Source organism: Oryctolagus cuniculus, chromosome 2, assembly GCF_964237555.1.
Source record: "Oryctolagus cuniculus chromosome 2, mOryCun1.1, whole genome shotgun sequence".
Taxonomy (NCBI): Eukaryota; Metazoa; Chordata; class Mammalia; order Lagomorpha; family Leporidae; genus Oryctolagus; species Oryctolagus cuniculus.
The window spans coordinates 81,706,621-81,730,549 of NC_091433.1; the positions used below are offsets into that span (position 1 = coordinate 81,706,621).

General features: G+C 40.2%; 1 pseudogene; it reads right to left on the reverse strand.

Annotated features, from left to right (window-relative positions):
* Positions 1–889: 889 nt before the first annotated feature.
* LOC127485868 (POU domain, class 5, transcription factor 1-like) lies at positions 890–13,737 on the reverse strand (annotated as a pseudogene).
* Between the last annotated feature and the right edge of the window lie 10,192 nt (positions 13,738–23,929).

Here is a 23,929-nt window from a genome sequence, read left to right on the forward strand (position 1 = left end):
CCAGCTGAAAGCTCTTTGTCTCTTTGCCTCCCAAATAAATTTATTAAGAATTAAAGAATTAGCTATATACATTTGTGTACATTTACTTCTGGGTTCTTCCTAAAGTTCCAGTTGTCTATTTGTGTTTGCTTCCACCAACAATATACAGTCTTTATTTTGTAGTGTATTTGTTGAAATTGACTAATTCAACTTATTTATGATTTTTCAAAATTCTTAGCTATTATTCCTTTGTACTTCCCTATGGACTTGTAAATAATGTATACACAAAATAGTTTTTGTGAGTTTTATAGGAATTGGGTTAACTTACTGTGTGTATCCCAGGCTTCTTTATTTTATTTTATTTTTAACAGGCAAAGTTAGACAGCAAGAGAGAGAGAAAGGTCTTCCTTCTGTTGGTTCACCCCCCAAATGGCTGCTACAGCCAGCATGCTATGCCGATCCAAGGCCAGGAGCCAGGTACTTCCTCCTGGTCTCCCTTGCGGGTGCAGGGCCCAAACACTTGGGCCATCCTCCACTGCCTTCCTGGGCTACAGCAGAGAGTTGGACTGGAAGAGGAGTAACCGGGACAGAATCCGGGCCCCGACCGGGACTAGAACCCCATGTGCCGGCGCCGCAAGGCGGAGGATTAGCCTAGTGAGCTGCGGTGCTGGCCCCCAGGCTTCTTTATTTAAAAACAAAATGATGTGGGGGTTAGAATCAAGAGCAATACTGTCTTTGACTTTCTCTACAACCAGTTCCCCCAAAACTCCTTATCCCACCTTTCATATTAGGAATTCCTTCCTCAGTGAATGAAGAACTCAGTCCCAAATGCTGTGGTGTAGACTCGACGTTCTTTTCCCCTGGCATCACCCCTGACTTCTGTTCCCCATTCCTGGGGAAGGCAGGCAGCTCAGTTTGAATGCATGGGGGAAGCCCAGAATGGTGACAGGTGCAGCAGGAAAGGCTTGCCCCTCTGGAAAGGGACCAGGGATACAGCAAAGTGAGGGCTGCCACAGCCTGTCGTGGGGCCCCAGTGCCAGAGGGGCAAATGCAGGTCTCCCTGAGAAGGGACATGCAGCAGCCTCAAAAATCCTGTCGTTGGAAACCGCCCCCACTTCATTGTTTGCCCTTCTGGTGCCAGTTACAGAACTGAGCTCAGTGCATGTCATTATCCTCCCCTAGACCCTGGGCGTGTGGCTGACCTGCAGCGTGGGTTCTGGACACTGCAGGAATACGCGAAGTTGCTTCTCCACACTCGTTCTCTTTCTCCTATAGGCTTCTCCTGAAGGTTTCCATTGTTGTCAGCTTCTTCCACCCACTCCTGCAGCAGTGACCGCAGACTACACGTGTTCTTGAGGCAGGGCTGCTGAGCCTCAGATCAGCAGATGCTTGTTTGGTTAAATCCCCAGAGGGAGCCCCATGTCAGTCTGGGTGTATCCTAGAGTTGTCCTTCTCTGCCGAGATTTGATGACCTATGACTCTGCAGGATTTTGCTTCAGTTTCTCTTTCTCAGCTTCACAGTACCAGGAGTGGCTCAGGGCTCAGGGTTCAGGGGAGGCCCCCTCAAAGATGCTATCCACACCAGCAACTGCCTTGCCTTTGGGCTGAGAGGTCCCTCGGCCCATGGAGAGCAGTGCGGCGTGGTGTACCATCCCTCTGCTGAAGTCATATGGCTTGGGACACGTGGGAATCCTCCACACTTCCGTGCCCAGCCCAGTCCCTGGGCCCCATTGCAGGCCCACTGGGAAGGCCTTGGAAGCCCATCTGAGTTTGAGGGTCAAGCCAACCTGATCCCAGCCCTCCTAACCCATCTCTGCCACTGTCCAGACAGGGAGAGAAGGTAAAGTCTGAAGCCAGGTATCCCACCATGGGGAAGAAGGGTGCCCCCAGCCAGAGGCCTGCTGAAATGAAATTGGGGTAACTTTCATGTCAATTTTGGGGAGAATTGGCATCTTTTGTAGTTGAATGTGTTAGATCATGAATACAGTATATATCTATTCAGGTTCTCTGATTTCTCTTATCAGTATTGAATAGTTTGCAGGATGCATGTCCTGTGTATGTTTGGTTGGTTGTATAAGTATTGTTGAACAGTTATAAGGGATACTGTGTGTTTAATTTTGGTGTTCACATATTCATTGCTGATATATGGAAATAAAATTGGTTTATGTTTAGTATACTGAACTCATTTATTCTAGGTATTTGTCATTTTTTTTTTTTTTTGGTGGATTCTTTAGACTCTTCTAAATAGGCACACCTATCATCTGCAAATAGGGTCAGTTTTCTTTCTTCCTTTCTACTTGGTATCCCAAGTAGTTCCTTTTCTTGCTTTGTTGTACTGTCTAGAGTTTTAATGCTTGCCTTTTTCCTTAGGGGGAAATCATTCATTCCTTAGCCACTAAGTATAATGATAATTGTAGGTGTTCTGTAGATAATCTTGATCCCATTGAGGAAGCTTGCCTTTATTCCCTTTTTTTCCCTGAGAGTTTTTATCATCACTGTTGCGCCTTGAAGATATTTTTCCTATGTTCTATGTGATGCTTTGAACTTCAGAACTCTTCTTGTCTTTAGCTATTTATCATGGTGAATGTTTTCATATCTCTGTTTCTTCTTGTGCTTTGTCAGATTCCACCTTAAACTTTGAGACACTATTATCAACAAAGAAAAGAAAAACCCATACACATCATAGAAGAAAAGAGTTTGGGCTTGTTGGTCAAGGCTGAGGTTTTACTTCTGGTTCTTTCAACCTGTTGGTTAATAGGGTCATAGTTTCCAATTTGCAAATTGGGAAAGAAACAGCTACATTTGATGGAGGAAATGCTTGGTGAATGTAATTGATTATAGATAATAATTAATGTTAGACTATTTTCCCCAGTGCTTGACAGTCTTCCTTAATCATTTATTGCTTTACCAAAGTTAAGTTACTTGTTTGAGAGGAAAAGACCACACCAAAATCAGAGCATATTTAGCCTATGTTCCTCACTCAGGACTAGACAAGAGGCAGGTGCACGTCTGGCTCCAACAAGAAACACCCGTGTAGGTGTTTCAGTAATACTGTGTAAGACTGGAGTGAGAGGGTGGGGATTGTTGCAGCAGTGGATTAAGCTGCCACTCAGGATGCCCCACATCCTGTATTGGAGTGCTGGTTCAAATCCTGGCTCTTTTTCCAATCCATCTCCCTGTTAATGTGCCTGGGAAGGCAGCAGCTGATGACCCAAGTACTTGGATCCCTGCCGCCCACATGAGAGACCCAGATAGAGTGGGAGGCTCCTGACTACAGACTGTTCCAGTCCTGTCCTTTGAGGGCAAATAGAGAGCTAACCAGCAGATGGAAGCATGCATGCTCTCTCACTCTATTTCATCTTCTTCCTCTCTCTCACTCTTTCAAAAAAATAATAAAAATATTCTTTAACAAGAAGACTCGAGTGAGAAAGGAATTAAAGCTTCTTTGGAAAGAGAAATGAGTTGTATGTCTTGAAGTGAGATTATACTGAGGAATTGAAGATTTTTAGGATGGGTTCTATGTAACACCCTTCTTAGGGGAAAGACAATGAGTCTCTGTGCAGCCTTCAGAAATCCCAGTAGAGTCAAATTCAGGAGAAACAGAAAAACACTTCAGTAGACCAACTCAAAGATTAATGGTGGTACAGTTCATACTTCTCAGGGTGTTGCTGATTGAAATACTCTCATTATTGGACGATGTCCTAATTTGTAACCCAGACAATGTGAATACTTAAATGTTTAACTTCAGTTGTTCTACCTTGAGCAATACTCTGGACTTTATGTAGTTCAGTTGCCTTTTATGTTAATTAAATTATTTATATTTGAATTTACTTTTATTTAAAAGGATTATTGGGTGCCAGATCACTCTTTCCCATCACTTGGCACCTTGGAGCAGAGTGCAACAACACATGTGCTCCCGCACCTTTGGCAAAAGCATCTTCCTTAAATGATGGTTATGTGACATCCAGTGGAGCACTTATATCCTTCCAAGAAGCTGTATTTCTTATTTTCATGGATCAAGAAAGGCTGTTTCAGAAATGTTCTTAAGCCTTCAGTGGATTTGTGTCCTAAAGGGAGAAAGCCATAGGTCATTCTGTATCCTTCAAGGGCTTGCTGTACATTGGACTTTATCTTAAAGTGAAGAAAAGAGAAATTCTCAGTGGCCTCCATTATTAGCTAGTTTTATGCCCTAGCTTATTGTATGGAGAGTCCAGGAATAGAATGAGAGATCAAAGACATTCTCTTATTACAATGAACGGCAGATGCTTTACTTGTTGATTAATTGGTTAAAATATGTGAAAGGACACTTAGTCATGAAGTAGCCACCTCGAGTAGACTCCTTTACTTGTAAAACCATGGAAAATTCTTTTTTTTTTAATGTTTTTAGTGTCCCAGTGTTGTACCTATGTTCATTTATGTGTTTGGTTTAACAAAAAATGTTGAACATCTTTCAACATTGAATATTCTGTAAGTTCTTAAATTTGTTCATTTTCATTATTAGTGATAACTTATAATCAGTCCACAAAGCCTTAATGTTCATTGTAAATGGTGCACACATAAATACAAACTACTGTGTTTAGAAAGCAAATTTTCAACATAAGTGTGACATTGGCCAAATTCCCTAGTTCAGTCACACAACCACCGCCACCACTGCCAAACAGAAATCCTTCCCTATCTTCCTATCAGCTGTAAGGCATGGCAGGGCTAAACAGTTATCTTCCTAGAATGCGTTTCCATCAGCTTACTCATCCTCTTATACCTGAAAATCAAAGCAGAGAGGAGGAGTTACTTCTGTACCCGCATGATGTCTTTACTTCAGCAAGTTGATGGGGATTTCTGTATTTAAATCTGTGTACCTTGCAAAATAATTCACTTTAATACTCACTTTAGGCATCTAGATTTTTCCATGTAGAAGATGATTCAGCTTATTATCTTGAAAGAACCATACCTATTGTTTAAAGAAGACCACAGCTTACACAGTACTTGAGGATGATTTGTTTGTCAAGCTCTTCAGGTGAATAGACAAAACACATACCTTTCAAGTTGCTGTGGTGATCAGCTGAATTGATTGAGCAGTTAATAATTTGCCACCTCTGGAAGGGGATTGGTACCAGGTCAGTTAAGGCCACCTGAATCATAGCTCACTGCAGTTGTCTTGGAAGCTAGTCACATGACCATGAAGAAAGAGTGATCTTCTGTTGCTCAGTGATCAGGGATCAGTTTATATTTGGAAAAATGAGATTCAGCACATACTGAAATAGTTTCTCACCTTGCTTTCTGGTGGAGTTCCTTAAGCTCAGTCTTACTCTTTAAAATACTGCATTGTGGGAAACTTAGTTGACTCTGTATAACATATGGCTTTGATAATCTTACAACTTGAGTAGCCTTAATCTGAAATGCTTTGGATCAGAACAAATTTGGAATTTGTATTTTCTATTTTGGAATTTTTTTTTAACTTTTATTTAATGAATATAAATTTCCAAAGTACGGCTTATGGATTACAATGGCTTCCCCCCATAATGTCCCTCCCACCCGCAACCCTCCCCTTATCCACTCCCTCTCCCCTTCCAATTTTCATATATATAATATCTTGGTAATGGCATCCTTGCTTAAATACATAATAAAATTATATTTCATATATACATTGTACATTTAGTTTAAAGGTCATTTTATGCAATATTTTTGATGTTTCTACATTTCTTCTGAAGCCTATCACATGAAACCTACTTACTGAAACCTATCACATGAAGTCAGAAATGATGTCATATTGGCTCTGAAAATTGAGGATTTGGAGGATTTATGGTTTTTAAAGATTGATTTATTTGAAAGGAAGAATTAAAAAAAGGCAGAGAAAGAAAGATACAAAGTGTTCCATCTGCTGGTTCACTCCCCAAATGGCTGCAAACACTGTAGCTATGCTGATCCAAAGCTGGGAGCTTCCTCCAGGTCTCCCATGTGGGTGCAAGTGCCCAAGGACTTGGGCCATCTTCTACTGCTTTCCCAGGCCATAGCAGAGAGCTGGATTGGAAGTGGAGCAGCTGAGACTTGAACCGGTGCTCATATGGGATGCTGGCACTGAAGGCGGCGGCTTTACCAGCTATACCGTAGCGCTGGCCCCGAAAATGTGAAATCTTGTGAAGACGGAACAACTTTTTTTTTAAAAAAAGATCTATTTTATTTATTTGAAAGACAGAGTTACAGAGAGAGGTAGAGTGAGAGAGAGGTGTCTTCTAACCACTGTTTCACTCCCCCAAATGACCACAACAGCCACAGCTGAGCCGATCGGAAGCCAGGAGTCAGAAGCTTCTTCCGGGTCTCCCACGCAGGTGCAGGAGCCCAAGGACTTGGGACATCTTTTACTGCTTCCGTAGGCCATAGCAGAGCACTGGATTGGAAGTAGAACAACCAGGACTCAAACCAGCACCCATATGGAATGCTGGCGCTGCTGTAGAGGGCTTTAACCTGCTGTACCGCAGCACTGGCTCCAGAACAGCTCTTGAGGCTGGTGGGGAGGCTGGGGTTACTCTAAGTATTTTTTTGCATTCCAGGAAGTTCTTTGCTGCTGCTTGGACATGATACTCTGTGCCTCAAGTTAGGATTTATTAAAATAACCATGTTATTTATGGATAACCATGTAGTTGGAATTTCAAAAATATTTTAGAAGAAGACCAATATTTGTCCTGTCTTATTTCTTGCTAAGGTAAACATCAAATGTCTGTAACTTGGTGGTCCTAGGATTGAAATGGCCTTAAGAAAGGGCTTAAGGGTCCTAGTATTGGAAGAGCCTGAAGAAAGGGTGTTTTGTGAGGGTTCTTCAAATAATTTGTGGAAATTGAAACTAAAAGTTAAGATTCAGGGGCTGGTGTTGTGGCATAGTGGGTTAAGCCACTGCCTGTGACACTGGCATCTCATATAGGCGCTGGTTCATGTCCCAGTTTCTCTGCTTCTGATCTAGCTCCATGCGAATGCACTTGGGAAAGCAGCAGAGGATAACCCAAGTGCTCGGGCCCCTACCACCCAAGAGGGAGACCTGAAGGAAGCGGCTGACTTTCCTGGCCCAGCCCCTACCAGTGCGGCCACTTCAGGAATGAACCAGCAGACAGAAGATCAGTGTCTATCTATTTATCTATCTCCCTTTCTCTAACTCTGACTTTCAAATAAATAAATCCTTTCAAAAAGTTTCAGTGTAAGAAATTTCGAAATCCACGCTCCTCCCACAACACATATCTTCTATGAACTTTTTGTTGACCCTTTGCATGCATGGACTTAAAATTATTTTGAACTAAAATAAACTTTTAGTTCCACTTCCGTGAACTTTTTCACGTACCTTGTGTGACTTTTAAAAACTTTTAAGGGGTTGGCTTTGTGGAATAGTGGGTAATTCCACGGCTTGTGATGCTGGCATCCCATATGGGTACTGGTTTGTGTCTCAGCTGCCCATTTCTAATCCAGCTTGCAGGTGATGGCCTGGGAAAAGGAACAGAAGATGGCCCAAATTCTTGGGTCCTTGACACCCATATGGGAATCCTGAATGAAGCTCCTGGCTCCTTCCTCTGCCAGGCTAAGCCCTTGTTGTCGAGGCTAGTTGGGAGTAAGCCAAGGGATGGAAGGACCCCTCTTTATCTCTGTGTGTGTCTCTCATCCTCACACTGTTTTTGTAACTCTAATTTTCAAATCATTTAAAATATTTTTAAAATATCTTAAAATAATTTTACACTCATACTGTTTCAGTAATGTTACCAAGAGGCCCCATGTACCCTTCATCTAGCATCCTTCTCTTTTTTTTTTTTTAAACTAAGAGAACTGTGGTCCACTGATCAAAACCAGGTAATTTTTATTGGTAAAATGTTAACTGTACATCTTAGGCAGACTTCACCCCATACCAAACAATATGAATACTAGTGAAGAGAATTTGGTTCCGCAAACTCCCATAGACGTTTAAAACTGAAAGTCTTATGTTGATGGGGTAAGGGTAGGGACTTGATCTAGTTATGGTATCAGAGAAGTAGGCCTGGTGGGAGGTCTTTAGGCCACTGGGGCTTTGTCTTTAAAGGAGTTGTTGGTATATGTTCAGTGTGCTTCCATTCTCTCTCTGGCTCATTGTGTGGTCATTTCTCCACCAGTGCCAGCCTCCAGCAGATACCACACTAATGGGCCCCCCAGTTTTTGACTGTGAATCTCCAAACTGTAAGCTGAAATAATCTTTTGTTTTTCAAGAACTCTCAGGTATTTTAGTTAAGGTAATGAAAGAAGACTAAGACCCACATAGATTCATTGTCTTTTTTTGTGTATAGTTCTATGAAGGTTTATAACATTTATAGATTTGTATACATTCTCCTATAATTTGGATACAGAACTCTTCAATCATGCCAAAGAAAAACCCTCATGCTGCCCCTTGCAGTCACATGTTTCCTATCCCTAATGCCTAGGAACTGTAATTTCCATCATTAAAATTTGTTGGAAGAATGCCATATATGAATAGATGTGTGTGACTTTATGAGATTTGCTTTTATTGAGATCCATCCAAGATTTTACATGTTTCAGTAGCTGAGTAGTATTCCGTTGTGTGAGAGTAACACATTGTTGAAGAGCGTTTGGTGTTTTCTTCCATTTTTTGCATACCACTAAGTGTACATTTTCTAATGTTATTTTCTTAATTATATATGCATCTGTTTCATCTAGGACTTAATTCCATGTGGAAAGAGTTTTAGAAGAATAAAAGTTAGCAGTTTTCCAAGGATCACTGATTAGTTTTAGCTGAATACAATACAGACATCAATTCTTTATTTATGTCAATAATGTGCTAAGCATTATAGGAAAACAGCCAATAATTACAAAATGGGCAGAATGCTTAGGTTGCAAAACCCCACAAAACTCTTAAAAGAATGATGTGTGACTCAATTGTCATTTTCTTAGTGCCAGAGCCGTTGCCCTTTGTCCTTGAGAGTACTTCTCAAGGATTTTATTCCTCACTCAGGCTTTCTCCTGTCCTTGGTGCCCCTCCATGAGTGGTTCTCCTAGCACACTGGACAGGGGAATGCAGGCACAGTGCAAAGGTAGTTGTGAAACCTCATAGTGATTCAGGTGTTAATGTGTTTCAGAAGTAGCTCTGCTTTTTTAGGGATACTTAGATTGCATGATATCCATCTCAGGCTGGCCCCACATAATTATTGAAAGGAAATTGTTGATTCTGGTTTCCATGTCATTCAATATTTCATTTAATTTCCTGACAGTTTTTTTTATCCCATTGGTGAATCTTGGTACACGATTCACTCTGTTTTTGTTATTTTCTCTTCAATATTGGGAAAAAACTGTATCTTCTCTCTTCACTTTCATAACTGTGAAAGTTTTATCTTCTCCAGAAAGTTTTCTCAGTAGACTGGTTTCTTTTCATGTTTCCATACATATTTATTTTATATTTGGGTGTGTTTGTTCTGCCTGTAACCCAGAGAGTCAGGTACCCTACTTTACGTGATCGGGACTCCATACAGAGTAGGGACTTGATCTGAATTGAATGTTGACATATTGAAAGGACCTAGCTGTATGGATGTATTTGACACAGGCTTGAGGTGTAAATGCAGGTGTATTTTTCTCTGGCAACTCTTGGATTTGCTAATAGCATCTATTTTTTTCTAGAAACTTAATAACATTGCTTTGGTCTTCTCTGACCCTTTGGAAAACTAAGTTTCAGTTTGGAAAATAGTTTGGTCTGATCAAGTGACCCTGGCCTACAGGTAAGAAGACACGGAATTTTGTATTGAATTGTTTCTAATGCCTTACATCATCATGGAGATGTTTTTTGATTGTTTATCAGCAACATCAAGTAGAAGAGCCTATATACCTTAGTAAGTTGTTGTGATGACAAAGAGGGGATAATGTAAAAAATTTTGACCAAGATGGGTAGAGAGAATGTTGCATCATTCTTGCATGCAAACATAGCAAACAAGCTGCTTTGGGTTAGAGCACACAATTGTATGGCTGATGACAGTGTTCCATCACATGTTTAGTCTTATTTAGTTGTTACCTTCTCCTATACATAAAGGTAATACCAATTGCACTTGGGTTCTTTAAAAAGTTTTTCCCAAGAGTAGGAACAGACTTACTATGATAGGTGAAGCCACAATGTCCTCTTTCAGGATGGGCTGATGATGGAGAAAAGTGCTATATTGTAGAGCACTGGGAAACCTGGGGTTCTTTAAAAATTTTAGAATTTCGAAACTTGCTTTTGTTAGATTTTAATTTTAATTTTATTAGAGGGAGAGAGGGAGAGAGGCTGACTCAGTCACCGAACAACTAAAATGGCCAAGACTGGACTGGAGCTGAAGCTAGGAGCTAGGATTACAATTCAGGTCCTCCCCGTGGATGGCAGGAGCCCAATTACTTGAGCTCTTGTGTTTGCCTACCAGGGTCTGCTTTGGCAGTAGGCTTAATTCAGGCATCAAATCCAGGCACTATGATGTGGGATGTGGGCATCTTAACTGTTACAGTAACTACCTTATTTATATTATTATAGCAAGATATAAGTTGCTCTGTTACTGACTCCTGAGTATGATTAAAAAAAAAAGGAGCCCTTTCAGCTTTTGTGACATTGTTAGTGTGGTTCAGTGTTCACTGTTGCTAGATCATATGTCTGATACTCTGTTGTGGAGGTGATAGTATCCTGCATAAACCATGACTGTTTCCTGCAGGTGACAGAAGGAATGTGTCTCCTTGATCTTGTTTTAATCATTCCTCTTACTGGACTTCAAAACAATTTCTCCAAAAAGAAATCCTCGAGGACTACCGTGATTCCATACCAAGAAGAAAAAACTGAAAATATACCATGAGTCCTACTACAGATCTAATCCAAGCCATCATTATCTCCAAACTACTAAAGTGACCTCCTCATTAGCTCTGAGCATTGATTTTTTTTCTCTTTGATACTCAGCTGTCCACATAACAGCCAGAATGATCTTGTGAGAATATAGCTCTTTTAAAAAATTTTTTAAAGATTTTGTTTATTTGAAAGTCAGAGTTAGAGGAGAGGCAGAGAGAGAAAAGTCTTCCGTCCGATGGTTCACTCCCTAGATGGCTGGAATGGCTGGAGCTGTGCTGATCTGAAGCCAGGTGCTAGGAGCTTCTTCTGGGTCTCCCACACGGGTGCAGGGGCCCAAGGACTTGGGCCATCTTCTACTGCTTTCCCAAGCCATAGCAGAGAGCTGGATCTGAAGAGGAGCAGCCAGGACCAGAACCGGCACCCACATGGGATGCCGGCGCTTCAGGCCAGGCCGCTAACCCACTGTGCTACAGTGCTGGCCCCTGAGAATATAGCTCTTTTTAAAATGTAATTCCTATTGTAAGACATTTCAGCAGGTTTATTTCACAATCCCCATGATACAAATACCTTGCCTTGGCTTGGCTAATCAGAGATAAGTGTGATCTGGCAACTTCACTTCCTGCCGTTTGCCCTTTTCGTATACTTTGCCATGGGCACACTGTTGTTCTTCCCTTTTCTCGGGCATATATCAGGGCCTGTTCATTTGCTGTTGACTCTGCTGGATACTCCCCCCAGTCCAGATCTTTGACTGACCACCTCTGTTTGTGATCACTTTAAAATCATTCTCTCTCCTTTTACCACTCTGTCTCTGTCTAGGCTTTATTTTTCTTGGTGACTCCTGTATCTGAGAATATGTTACAGATTTACTGATATTTTCTTTGTAGAATGTAAACTCCTTCACAGTAATGGCATTGTCTTTTTCATGTGTCATCCCATGCCTATAATATCTGTCATTAGATAGGTTTTTCTTTAGTATTTTTTCAGTAAGTGACTGAGAGTACAGTTATCTGGTGTAGCATGGGTCTAATATGACTCACATCAAACCCAAGACTTGTCAGTGGACAATTAGTGGAACATGAAACATTTCTACCTGTTAAGCTTTAGGTTCCGTATATTCGAATTATATGATGCTGCCTTCTGCATAGGTTATTAAGAAGCACCAAATGAAGTGTAATTTGGCTTTGTTACACTTGAGAGATTGGTTCTAAAATCATAGGATGCTCAAGTCCTTTATGTAAAGTGATGTAATGTTTTTGTATTGTATTCAACCCTTCTATATACTTTAAGTGATCTCTGTATCACTTATGAAACCTAATACAGGGGCCAGTGCTGTGGCACGGTAGGTTAAAGCCCCAGTCCACAGCATCTGCATCCCATATGAGTGCCTGTTGAAGTCCTGGACTTCTGATCCAGCTCCTTGGTAATTCACCTGGGAAAGCAGCAGAGGATAGCCCAAATTCTTGGACCCCTGCACCCATGTGGGAAATCCAGAAGAAGCTCCTGGCTTTGAATTGGCCCAACTCTGGCCCTTGTGGCCATTTGGGAAGTGAACAGCAGATGGAAGACCTCTCTCCATCTCTTTCTCTACCTCTCTGTGTCTGTAACTCTGTCTTTCAAATAAATAAATCTTAAAAAAAAAAACCTAATGCAATATAAATGCTATGTAAAAGTTATACTACATGGTTGAAGGAATAATGAGAAGACAAATTAGTCTACATACTCAGTATAGATGTGAGTTTGTCCTCCAAATATTTTTGACCCACGGTTGGCTGAATCTAAGGATATGGAACTGAGTATACAGAGAGTTGGCTCTAACAGTTCAGAGCTTGCCACGGAGTGGGTGACTCACAAATATTTGTTCAGAATCCGTGTAGCTGTTACTAGGCAAAGCCTGTGAAGTGGACTAGAAGCATAGGTTTTATCTGTATGTGACAGGATGATATGAGCCCAAGGGGCTGGCAAAAGCCCACTGAGGGTTGTAGGCCATAAAACTTTGAGAACCACTGGACTATGTCCATGCACAATGAAAAATAGAAAAAATGAAAAACAGATGTCCTTGTGCCTCGCATTTCCCAGCTGGGGACCTTGTCTGAAGCTGAGAAGGCTCCTTTGGGTTTCTGTGGGTGTTGTGGAGGGCACTGCACTTGGTTTCAGTTGGTCAGGCCGGTGTGAGGGAAAGGATGGAAAAGAACAGTGACTCACCTTCTTGCGTGAGCTTTAGGGTGGATGACGGAATGGAGAAAATGCCTCTGTCATGCCTTGTTATCATCCAGGCCTCCTTCCTTACTCTAGTTTAACTTCGATTTCTGCTGTGAGACCATGACCCAAATCCTTGGAGTCCTGCCGAGTGAATGCAGCACTAAAGGTTTAACTACTGGATGTCTGGTATTGGAGAATGTCATCAAGAGGTAGAACAAGATAGAGAACAGGGTACCTATAATAGAGCTCATTAAAATAATGTAAACACTTACATAATCCTGATGAAGTGCCAGGTAGTCTGCCAAGAATTCTCCATCTATTAATTCACTTAGTCTTCACAGCAATCCTGTTGGGGAGATAGCTATTATTAATCTCAATTTACAGATGAGGAGATGCTGAGGCCCACAAAGTTGCATGTCCAAGGTCAGAGTTGGGCAGTGGTGGGGCAGAACCCCAGGCTCAGGTGGCCCAGGCCCTGGGTCCATGTGTCTCTGTGTTGGAGAGGGAGCCAGCACCAGCCTCTGTATCTTCGAGTAGCCTAGCTCCTTTGCTCTTCATGACTGGTTAAATTACAGGAGAGAAAGATGCGGCTGTCACTCAAATGGAAAGTTCTGAATGTAGGGTTGTTTAAAAGAGCCATCTGCATTGGAAATTGTATCTAAAATTTGAACAGTTTTATGGTTACAGTGTACAGTCATAGCCTTACTTACCTGTGTTCCCAGAGTTTCTGTGAGGCACGTCATCTTTTCATTCTTCTTGTACTGTCCAGTGCCCCCTCCAAGGCTTTTGCACTGTACCTCTGTAGAACTGGAAGTAGATTTATTTTTTCCTTTGTTATTTCTTCCTGAGTTCTTGCAGTAGAACTCTACAGTTAGTTAATGCTCAATAAATGCTAGTAAGCTGAAGAAATAGGCAAAGATTCAGAAATGAATTATTGCCTTGTTAGTTTTTTAAGGATAGGGACAATAATAAAACAGTAATAGTAGCTAATATTTACAAAGTTTTCTATGTGGCACTGTTCAAGGGCTTTGCGTATTATAATTCATGTAAGCCTCCCAATAATAAAAGCACTACTATTAAGTTCATTTTGCACGTGGGGTGACTGTTGCTTTTTGGGTGATGTGCAGAAATCATTGTTTCACAACTCATTAAACAGCAAATGTGCTGGGGGAGTTGTATTGCTGTGCTTTGAAGGGCTGTGGTGGACGACACATAGAATTGTGCATTGATGGCTTCAAAGTTGTTGTGGAAGATACATGTAACTGAAATAACATCATTAGACTTACTGGTATCTGACTTCTTTTACTTTTGGTCCTGTACTTTCTGAGGATCTGGAGAATACATCCTTTGCTGGATATCTTAGTCTAGTGGAAGATTCCAGTGTTGACTTTTCTATTCTCTGATTTTTACAGATTATTGAGAATCCCTGGACCTGAATTTGGTTGTCTGTTTAATGAGGTTCATTATAGCCACCCATCAAGGTTTTATGAAGGTTACATAAGATGCTGTGTGCAAAGGGCCTGTTGGTGGGAACAACATGGGTGCTAAGTAAACATTGGCTGTTGTGGATCCTGGCATTTCCTTAAAATCCTAATAAGTAAGCTAGAAGTTTGGAATGAGAGTCAGAAGCCTTGGGTTCATGAAGTGTTCTCCTGCTAAAGACTGCAGGCTTTTCCTTGTGTCACTGTGCATTGAAAATGCTTGCTCTGAGACAGCCCAGAAGGGTACAAAAGATTTCTGGAAAGGTTGGCGTTTTGTAAAATGTTGTGAGTAAGACGTTTATAGTTACTGAGCCAGACTTTCCACTGTAATAGAAAAAGCAGTTGCTTGAAAACTTCTGGTCCAATTTAGTAATTATGAGCAAGTTAGAATGTAGGCCATTTGAATTGGATTTGGAGGATAAAGTAAAAAATCTGTCCTGCACTGGGGGATGACTCATAGAGGAGGTAGCTTGACATAGTGAAAATGAGTTGAGAAGCAGCCAGGAGACCTGAGTTTCTGGCCTAGATTTGCATAAGTAAGCTGTAATAGCCGTTAGGCAAATCATTGAATATCTTATTTTTCTAGTCTATAAAATGAGAGATGTGTGTTCGTGAATGGATCTTTCAACATAGTTAAGTTTGTTCCAAACAGATCCCTGAAAATGGAACGTACTACCTATGGTCATTATGGAATAAACTCTACTTACTAGTTCAGTATTCTTCTTTGGAGAGGATTATTGATGCGAAGAACCAGAGCCATAGGAAATCAGCAGTGCCAGAGTGGTACAGACACAGGACTCATTTACCTGGGGAATCTCATAATATCCTAAAGGTGTTGCTATGTCCTTGGAAAGCATACCATGTTAATTACAAGAGTTAACTGATGGGAACCAGCATCATGGTGCAGTGGGTTAAGTGAAAAAGGCATCTCCTATGAGCACTGGTATGAGTACTGGCTGCTCCATAGGCTTGTGGCTTCCACCTGGTGCAGCCCCAGTCATTGCATGCAGTTGGGGAGTGAACCAGCAGATGGAAGGTCTCTGCCTCTCCTTCTCTTCTCTCTGGAACTCTGCCTTTCAAATATATAAAAAAAAAATTAAGCTAAGTTGTCTGATGATGACTCTTAAGCAGAATATTTACTGGGATCCATTGATGGGATTTTTAAATGGTTACCATATTGTGGTATCCTGTGCATGGACTATATGCTCTGCCACATCTTCAGAACTAATCTGTTGATTGAGAACCCTCTTTATTCCCAAATTTGAAAATGTAAAAGATAATTTGGGTTAGCTACCTTGATTGCTTCTTCTTGGCATGCTCTTTTCCTCCTCATTTCGGTTGCAGGTGTGTAGCCTCATTTTGTGCTGATTGTCCTTAAAATGGTTTAAGGTTTTACATGGGTACCTTCTCTAATCTGTGTATCACCAGCCACTTGTAGCATTAAAATAGGCTACATATTGAAAGGGTGGACTGGAGATTCCTTGAAATTATTCACTGATGTTATAAGTAAGCCTCACATGGTATAGTAGACATATTTCTAAAGTTGTAAGAATTAAAATTTTAAAAATTGAAAGCAATTTTCACATTGACTTGCATGAGAATTTCAGAGGTGCTTTGTCTTCATTTATATTGGTTTTTCAGTTAGCAATGGTTCCTTTCATTTTTAACTGTAAAGTTCTTAGTTGGTTCTTTTTCTCCCCAAGTAGTTAATGATCTGTGAACCAAAATACTGGAGCGAATCTGAGCGACTTCTACATAAAGCAACCCTGTTGAAAACAATGAAGGGTGAGAGGGCTGCTGTCTCTGGGAGGTAGAGGGCCTGGATCCTGGGGCTTGATCTGTCACCACAGAATTGTGCATCTTTGAACAAGGTCTTTTGGACTCTTTCAGGCACCATTTTCTCATCTGTAAATGATGACCTCCATGGATCCTATCTGGCTCCAATTCTGTACAGATAATTGAATGGGAGAAGGAAAATTTCTGTGAATAATCCCTCAATTTTTCTTTGTATAAATTAATTTTCTTAAAGTGGATTATACCTGTTAGTGAATAATGGCCCCCATTTCTTATTCTTATTTTTATTTAGCTTTTTTTTTCAACTTGCAAATTCCTTTTTGGCTGAATTAGATTGAGAATTCTTGGGAGGCTCATTCAGTCCAGACAGATTTATTCACTGTTCATTCTGGATGAAGAAGAGGAAATATTTTAAGATAGAGCTGACATGCAACATTAATTTGATGGAAGCCTCTCTCTGTGAGGAGTGATTGCAGCGTCTTCATTGTCATAATGGGGAGAGATTAGCATGGATTAGATTATCCCATGTACAAAGGTTGTACAAATTGATTGCTATTATTTGGAGGTTGGGCTGATATTTACAGTTACTGGCATGACTTCTTAAGCAGTATAGTCATGATTTCTTTCATGTGGTTTACATGTGGCAACAAGAAGAGCATTTCCCTTGTTACCAAAACCTTGTGTCTTCTTAGGGGACCTTGGCATAGACTCAGAAATGCAAAATGTGTACGTACAAGATTGTGGAGATGGCACTGGTCATCTGGCCTGCTGTCTGAGATGAGAGCACACATTGGCCAAAGGTAGAAACGTTCCCAAAACAGATGTTCAGACAAGATGGCTGGAATACTGTCGAAATGTGGTCTAGAATAATTACGAACATAAGCCTGAAAAGGTAGCCAAGATACGGCTCTGAATTATAGCCAGTCGTTGGGATTATTATTTAATTCCAGTTCTGTATGTTTCCTGCCAAGTATGTGCCAGACCCTCTGAAATGAAATCTGGTTTTTGCCAGGGGTATTTAGCAACTATATTTTAAGCCTGAATTCCAAAAAAAAGTAAAGAAGAATAAATTGCTTTCTGATGGGAGTAAGTTGTATTTCAAACAGCCTCTGAAGCCCTACCTTCCCTGGGAGAGACTTCCTGTGACTAAGGAGAAGAGAGGGGGCAGTCTTCTCCTGAGAACCCATCAGACTGTCACACCTGGTCTCCCCACAGGGCCTTCACTGAAATTGTTACACATGGGCAGTGATTAACAGAGCTCGCTTGACCACGCTCATCATACCTGAGCTGCTCTCATTGTCCAGCCTTCTCCCCCTTGCTTCTCTACTCCAGGGAGCTGGTCTCTTTGATCTTGAGAGGAACCATACGTCTTCCTGTCTGAAGGTCTTTGTCTTGTCTTACCTCACCCTCTACTGGAAAGCTCTTCCCTGCAATGGTGCAGGTCTCACTGTCTCCCTTCTGATTGTTGCTCATGCACTGTCTTCTTGATGAGATTTCTCTGGCCACTGCCTTTCAAAAACAGCACCCAACCAGCATGCTTCATCCTCTTCCGGTTCTAATTTACCTCTTCATTCTAATTACCATTGGACAGATTACATATTGTGTATTTGTTTATTGCCTGTATTCTTTCTCAACAATGAAATAGAGGTTTTTGCCAGTGATTGGAGTGGTGCCTGACATATAATGGATGCTGAATAAGCATCAGTTAAAATCATATACAGGTAAATTCCTAGCCTTTAAATTGTGCTTTTTCATACACAATACATTGGGAAGTGAGCTTGTAGAGATAGTATTAGAATTTCAAACAAATTGTTATTTGAGTATTAAAAGAATCTGGGAGATCAAAGCTTCTCAAACAATTGTCCATGAACCCAAAGCACCACTTCACAAAATTTAATGTACTAATCAGTCAAGTTGGGAATCTTGTTAAAATTCTTGCACTGAATCAATCTGATTTGGGTTTTAGGGTTCTGCATGTTTAACAGGCTCCCATGTGTTGTTGATATTTTTGGTCCAAGGATTTATTTTTAATAGCAAGACTCTAAAGTACATAAAATTTCAAGGGGTTAATGAGGCCAGAGTCAATATTAATGAGCATCATATCATTATTCTGGCACATACTAAAGTGCTGGTTTCTAGAGAGTTTTGATTAATAGAATGCCACTAAACAGGTAATCTATTGGGCATTTATTTATGGAGCTTTAAATTGATAACTATGAATAGTTTTGTATATACAGGCAAAAATACATGTATGAGAGAATGTGAAAAAATTGATGGAAATAAGATTAAAATATAAGTTTATTTTGGTGCAGACATTTCTTAAACCATGCATAGTGTATTCATAATCATTTTCACAAACTTTTTCAAGAATTTTCATGTGCTTTGGGATTTTTTTGGTACCAAAATTAAATATATCTTAATTCTGTTTTCCACAAATTATTAAAATACCCTCTCCTAAAAGTTTTTTTTTCCCCCATGAGGAAATAAAGCATTCATAAGATTCTCAAAAAGATGATGAGTCCAAACAAAAGGAGCAACCATTGTTCATGGATTTTGATGTTAAATAAAATCAAAGCACATTGTAACCACATTATAATGGTGATGACAAAATTGAGGCATGTGTTGCAAATACCTTTGCAAGATTGTTCTTTTACTGCAGATTTTTTTTTTAAAGCTAAATGAGCACCTAACTTTTTAAGTTAGTGTTTGCTAGAGATGATAATTTCCTGGGGAAGTATTAGGCGAAAACATTTGCAAAATGCTGGCAACCCTACTATCCCAAGGCAATTACTTCTTTTCTCTCAGCCACTATAAATGGACCCCAACTGGAAACGTTGGGTGGAAATGAGTATTTGGAAACTCTGCGGCTGTCTATAAATGCCACTGCAGTAGCTCACTGTCCTTCTAATCAGAGGCCAAAATGCCCTCAAAGGGGCACTGGTGTAGAAAAGCTGCTTTCAGGCACAAAGTAAACAACAGCCCATGGAGAGCTGCTGAGCTTTTCAGCCAGGCAACCTACCCCCAGGTGCATTTTTCTCAGACATGAAGTGTGGGTAATTTAGTTTCAAAAGTAATAATCCCCTGAAAGAACAAGAAAAGGCATTTGGAACAACTGAGATGTTAATATTAAATGACCCTACCGACTTGACATCTTGTGCAAGGCTTAATCATATGTGTGAAATTCTAGAAGTTCTTTCATGGTGTGACATCATCATCACTGTAATTGCTAAAAATAATGCTAATAATTACAGTGGCTAACATTAATTGCATGCTAAATATATACTAGTCAGTGTGCCCAACACCTTCTATATATGTTCCTGTATAATATTTACAAAACTCATTTGAAGTAGGTACTGCAACTTTTTTTTTCTGAAAATAAACTAATACATGGATTGATATGTGATTTATACTGTTTTCCTAGGAGTGACATTACTAAATGGTAGAATTGGCATTCAAATTTGGATACTCTGACTTCAGAGCTGAGGTTGCTAATTTTTATGTCATATTCATAACTATAACAAATTCATTTCTGGTGACCTTGAGATACCTGCTTTACGGACTACGTCTGGAGTGTTGGGTTTAATTTACCTTCAATGATAAAACACAGAAGTTTTGAACTTAGTGTAAGCAAATTAATTATCCTGAATTATTTTTTGGAAGAAACATGAAGTACTCTTTGTTAAGAAAATCATAGTTTATCTCTTACACACTTGAACTGAGAGCTTCTGTGTTTGCATTTCATGCAAGCAGGAATTTTGTGTGGCTCTGTAGCATGACAAATGTAGGTTGGTATGCAAAAATGGTATTGGGTGAAGATAAAAGTAATTGTTAAAACACTTTTTCCTCAATGCTCAATTTGTCCTTCTGACACTTAGCAGATTTTGAATCTTTTGAGATGTGTATTGTACAGGACTTTCAGTTGCAAACAACTTAACACGCACAAGCTAATTTACTCAGAAAACCAGGGTAGCCTCAGCTATTAGTCAGCACCCAGAATCCCTGGAAGAGCATGGGGAGCTCCTGTGCAGGACTGCACAGTGACACCGTCGTACTTTTCTCTAGTCGTATGTCTTCTAAACACAAGTGATACCAGGTATCGGTCTCCTGAAGTTGAGAACTAAATGCCTCTGCAAATGCTTTTAGCAGAAAATTGGTTTTCTGGGATTTAGTACCCGGGTGGTCTGACTTTTGTGGCTATGATAACCTGTCTTACAGTGTGAGAAATTTCAAAATGTAGAAGGATGTTCAATGATGTTGGATAGTCACCACCAGCAAGTCCATAATGTGTCAATGAGATGAATGTTGTGAAGTCTCTTACCCTTTATTGTAGTTTCTCCTCATTTTTCTTCCTTTGCATACAGCATCCTTACAGAAAACAGGGACTGTGGTCATTAGTCTTCAAATTGGCACTATGCTAAGTCCACAAGAAGGCTTGTCATTGAGTTTGTGGTCTTAGAAAAAAAATGAAAATCTATCTTAAAAGCAATGGTAGAAACATGGTGAAATTGATGTTAAGCATTTTTAACATGAGGGCAATGGTAGGACATTGAAAAGAAAATGCAATGCACAAATGAAGATAAGGGATTATATCTCATAAGTACACTCAGAGCTCCATGCTTGTGTGTTGGATTTGTACTCTAAGGGTCAACACTTAGAGCACCGGCAAGAGAGGATGTACTTTCTGAGCAGGAACTCTCAATACATTTGCACAGCAAACTGAACATATAACCATGACACCCCCGGCCTCATGCCCATGTTCATGTGCAGCCAAGAACGATGAATCTGAGGGAGAAGGACTAAATATGGAGCTAGTGTTTCAGATACGAAGAAGAAGAGTAACACTTCACAGCTTACTAATATGAGACTACTTGTGTGGTTTGTCACATTTATGTCTAATGTGTACAGTCAAGAGGCTTCATTCGTGCAGAAAACATTACCTTAAAGGAGACTGCTGCATGCCACAGAATATTCTAGATTCTTTGATGTTGGGGGTTGAGGTAAGAATAGTGAGACAAAATGAATAGGAATTGCTTCTTTATGAAAGGAATTGACTTTCATTTTTACTTGAGACATAGTTAAGGAAAAGCATACGTTTCACACTGTATGTTTGGTTTGGATCCTGGATTCATGAAGGTGTTATAGAGCCTCCCTGAGTCTGCTTGCCCAGTATACTGACAGTCTTACCAGGGTGATGGGAAAAGTAGGTTTTTATTTGCAAGGCACGGTACAAGGAGCTGGGCAGCTTTTACTTATTTCCAAGACTCCTTGAAAATGTTAAAGGTAGTGGATCTTATAGATTGAAGTTGAGGATGAGAGGTGTGTATGTTCAGCTTATATCCAGGTACATCATACTCAATGGCCTTCCTTTTTAATTTATTGATCAGCAGTAATGTATTTTTGGATATTATGATCATAGCAAATTAATTTCAAGGAATAGCTACTTTGTGGTCAGGGTCTGGAGTTCCTAGAAAATCCCTCAAGACTGCGCGCCAAGATAATTGTCCAAGACGGGGTAAATGACCTCAAGAGTCTGGTGATCTGGGAACCTGTGGGGCTGAATGCACCACTGCCTCAGGTTAGTGAGCTAATTTTAGTAAGAGGTAGACTGGCAATCACAGGATAGGTCAGAGGAACTGTGAGATAAGGAAGGGTGGTAGGTAGACTGTGAGATAAGGAGTTGAGAGTGTCTGGTACCTGAATTGCAGGCAGTGGGTAGGAGCACAGTTTCTAAAGGAGGTTTGGTGTTGGGGAGGCTTCTATTTTGGTGGAAAGAAAAATAAGTAAATTATGATAGGAATGCTTTCTTTTTCAGAACTTGGCACTTAAAAATGGTGCATATTTATGTGATACATATTACACATGTATACAATGTGTAACATCCAAACTGGGGTAATTACATTTATCCATTTTTCTAAAAATGAGTTTTTTTATTATAAGATTTACTTACTCATTTCAAAGGCAGAGTTACGAGAGGAGAGAGAGGGAAATCTTCCATCCTCTAGTTGGCTCCTCAGATGGCTGTGCCAGGTTGGATCCAGGAGCTGGGAGCTTCATCCTGGTTTCCCACATGGGTGACAGGGGCCCAAGTCCTAGGGCCATCTTCTTTTGTTTTTCCCAGGCCATCAGCAGGGAACTGGTTCAGCAGTGGAGAATCTGGGACATAAACCTGTGCTCATATGGGATGCTGGTGTGGTAGGCAGTGGCTTTACCTGCTAAGCCACAACACTGGACCCTCCACTTATCTTTTTAAAAAGCATTTAACATTTCTTTACAGTGAAAGCATCTGAATTTGTGTCTTCTACATTTTTTAAAAACAGTGAAAAACACAGGTGACCTTATCTGTAGTCCCTGTATGATGTAATAGAACCCCAGAGTTTCTTACTCATCTAGTTATTACCTAGTAACCGTCAGTCAATCTTTATGCATCTCACCCTCTCCAGCCTCAGTTAACAATCTTTATATTTTTAGCTTCTATAAGATCACCTGTGTTCTAGACTGCGCATGAGTGAGATAATGTGATATTTGTCTTGCACTTGATTACTTACCATAATGATCTTCAACATCATTTATGTTGTTTCTAATGATAAGATTTGATCCTTTTCTATGAGTAATATTCCACTGTGTTAGTACCATATGTACTTCATTCGTTAATTGATGGATGAATATTGAGATTGCTTCCATCTCTTGGCTGTTGTGAATAGTGCTGCAACAAATATGGGAAGGAGTACAAATGTGTCTGTCAGCTATAGATTGCTGAATCATACAGTTGTTCTATTTTTCCTTTATTGAGGAACCTACATACTGTTCTCCACAGTGGCTATATGGCAACTTAGATTCCCAGCAACAGTGTACAAAGAGTTCCTGTTTCTGTACATTCTGACTAAGGGTTATTATCTTTTGTCTTTTCAGTGACAACCAATCTTAATGGAGTAAGGTGGTACCTCACTGTATTTTTTATTTGCCTTTCTCTGTTGAGTGATGTCAAACTTTTTTTAAATGTACCTGTTGGCCATTTGTGTGTATTTGAGAAATTTCTGTTTAGAGCTATTGCTCACTTTTATATTGGACAGTTACTTTTTTGCTTCAGTTTGAGTTCCTAACAGTTCTGGATATTAACCACTTACTAGATGTATAGCTTGCGAATGTTTTTCCCCACTCTGTTCATTGTCTGTTTGCTGTGTTGTTTTCTTTATGCAAAATTTGTTGATGAAATCCTATTTGTGTTTAACTTTTATATCCTGTGCTTGGCTTCTGATCCAGGAAATCCTCATCCATTCTAGTGTTCTGAAGTGTTTTCCCTGTGTTTTCTTCTCATAGCCTCTAAGCTTCTGGTCTCTCATTTAGATCTTTAATCCATGTTGAACTGATTATTATAAATAGTGGGAGATGGGGTTATAGTTTCATTCTTCTGCATGTGGATATCCAGTTGTCCTAGAGTCATCTAATAAATACACCATCCCTTTTCCACTGCATGTTCTTAGCACCTGTGTAAAAGATCAGTTGGCTATAGTTGCATGGATTTATTTCAAAGGTCTGTATTCTGTTCCATTGGTCTGTGTATCTTTTTTTTAAATTTATTTTATTTTATTTTTGACAGGCAGAGTGGACAGTGAGAGAGAGAGACAGAGAGAAAGGTCTTCCCTTGCTGTTGGTTCACCCT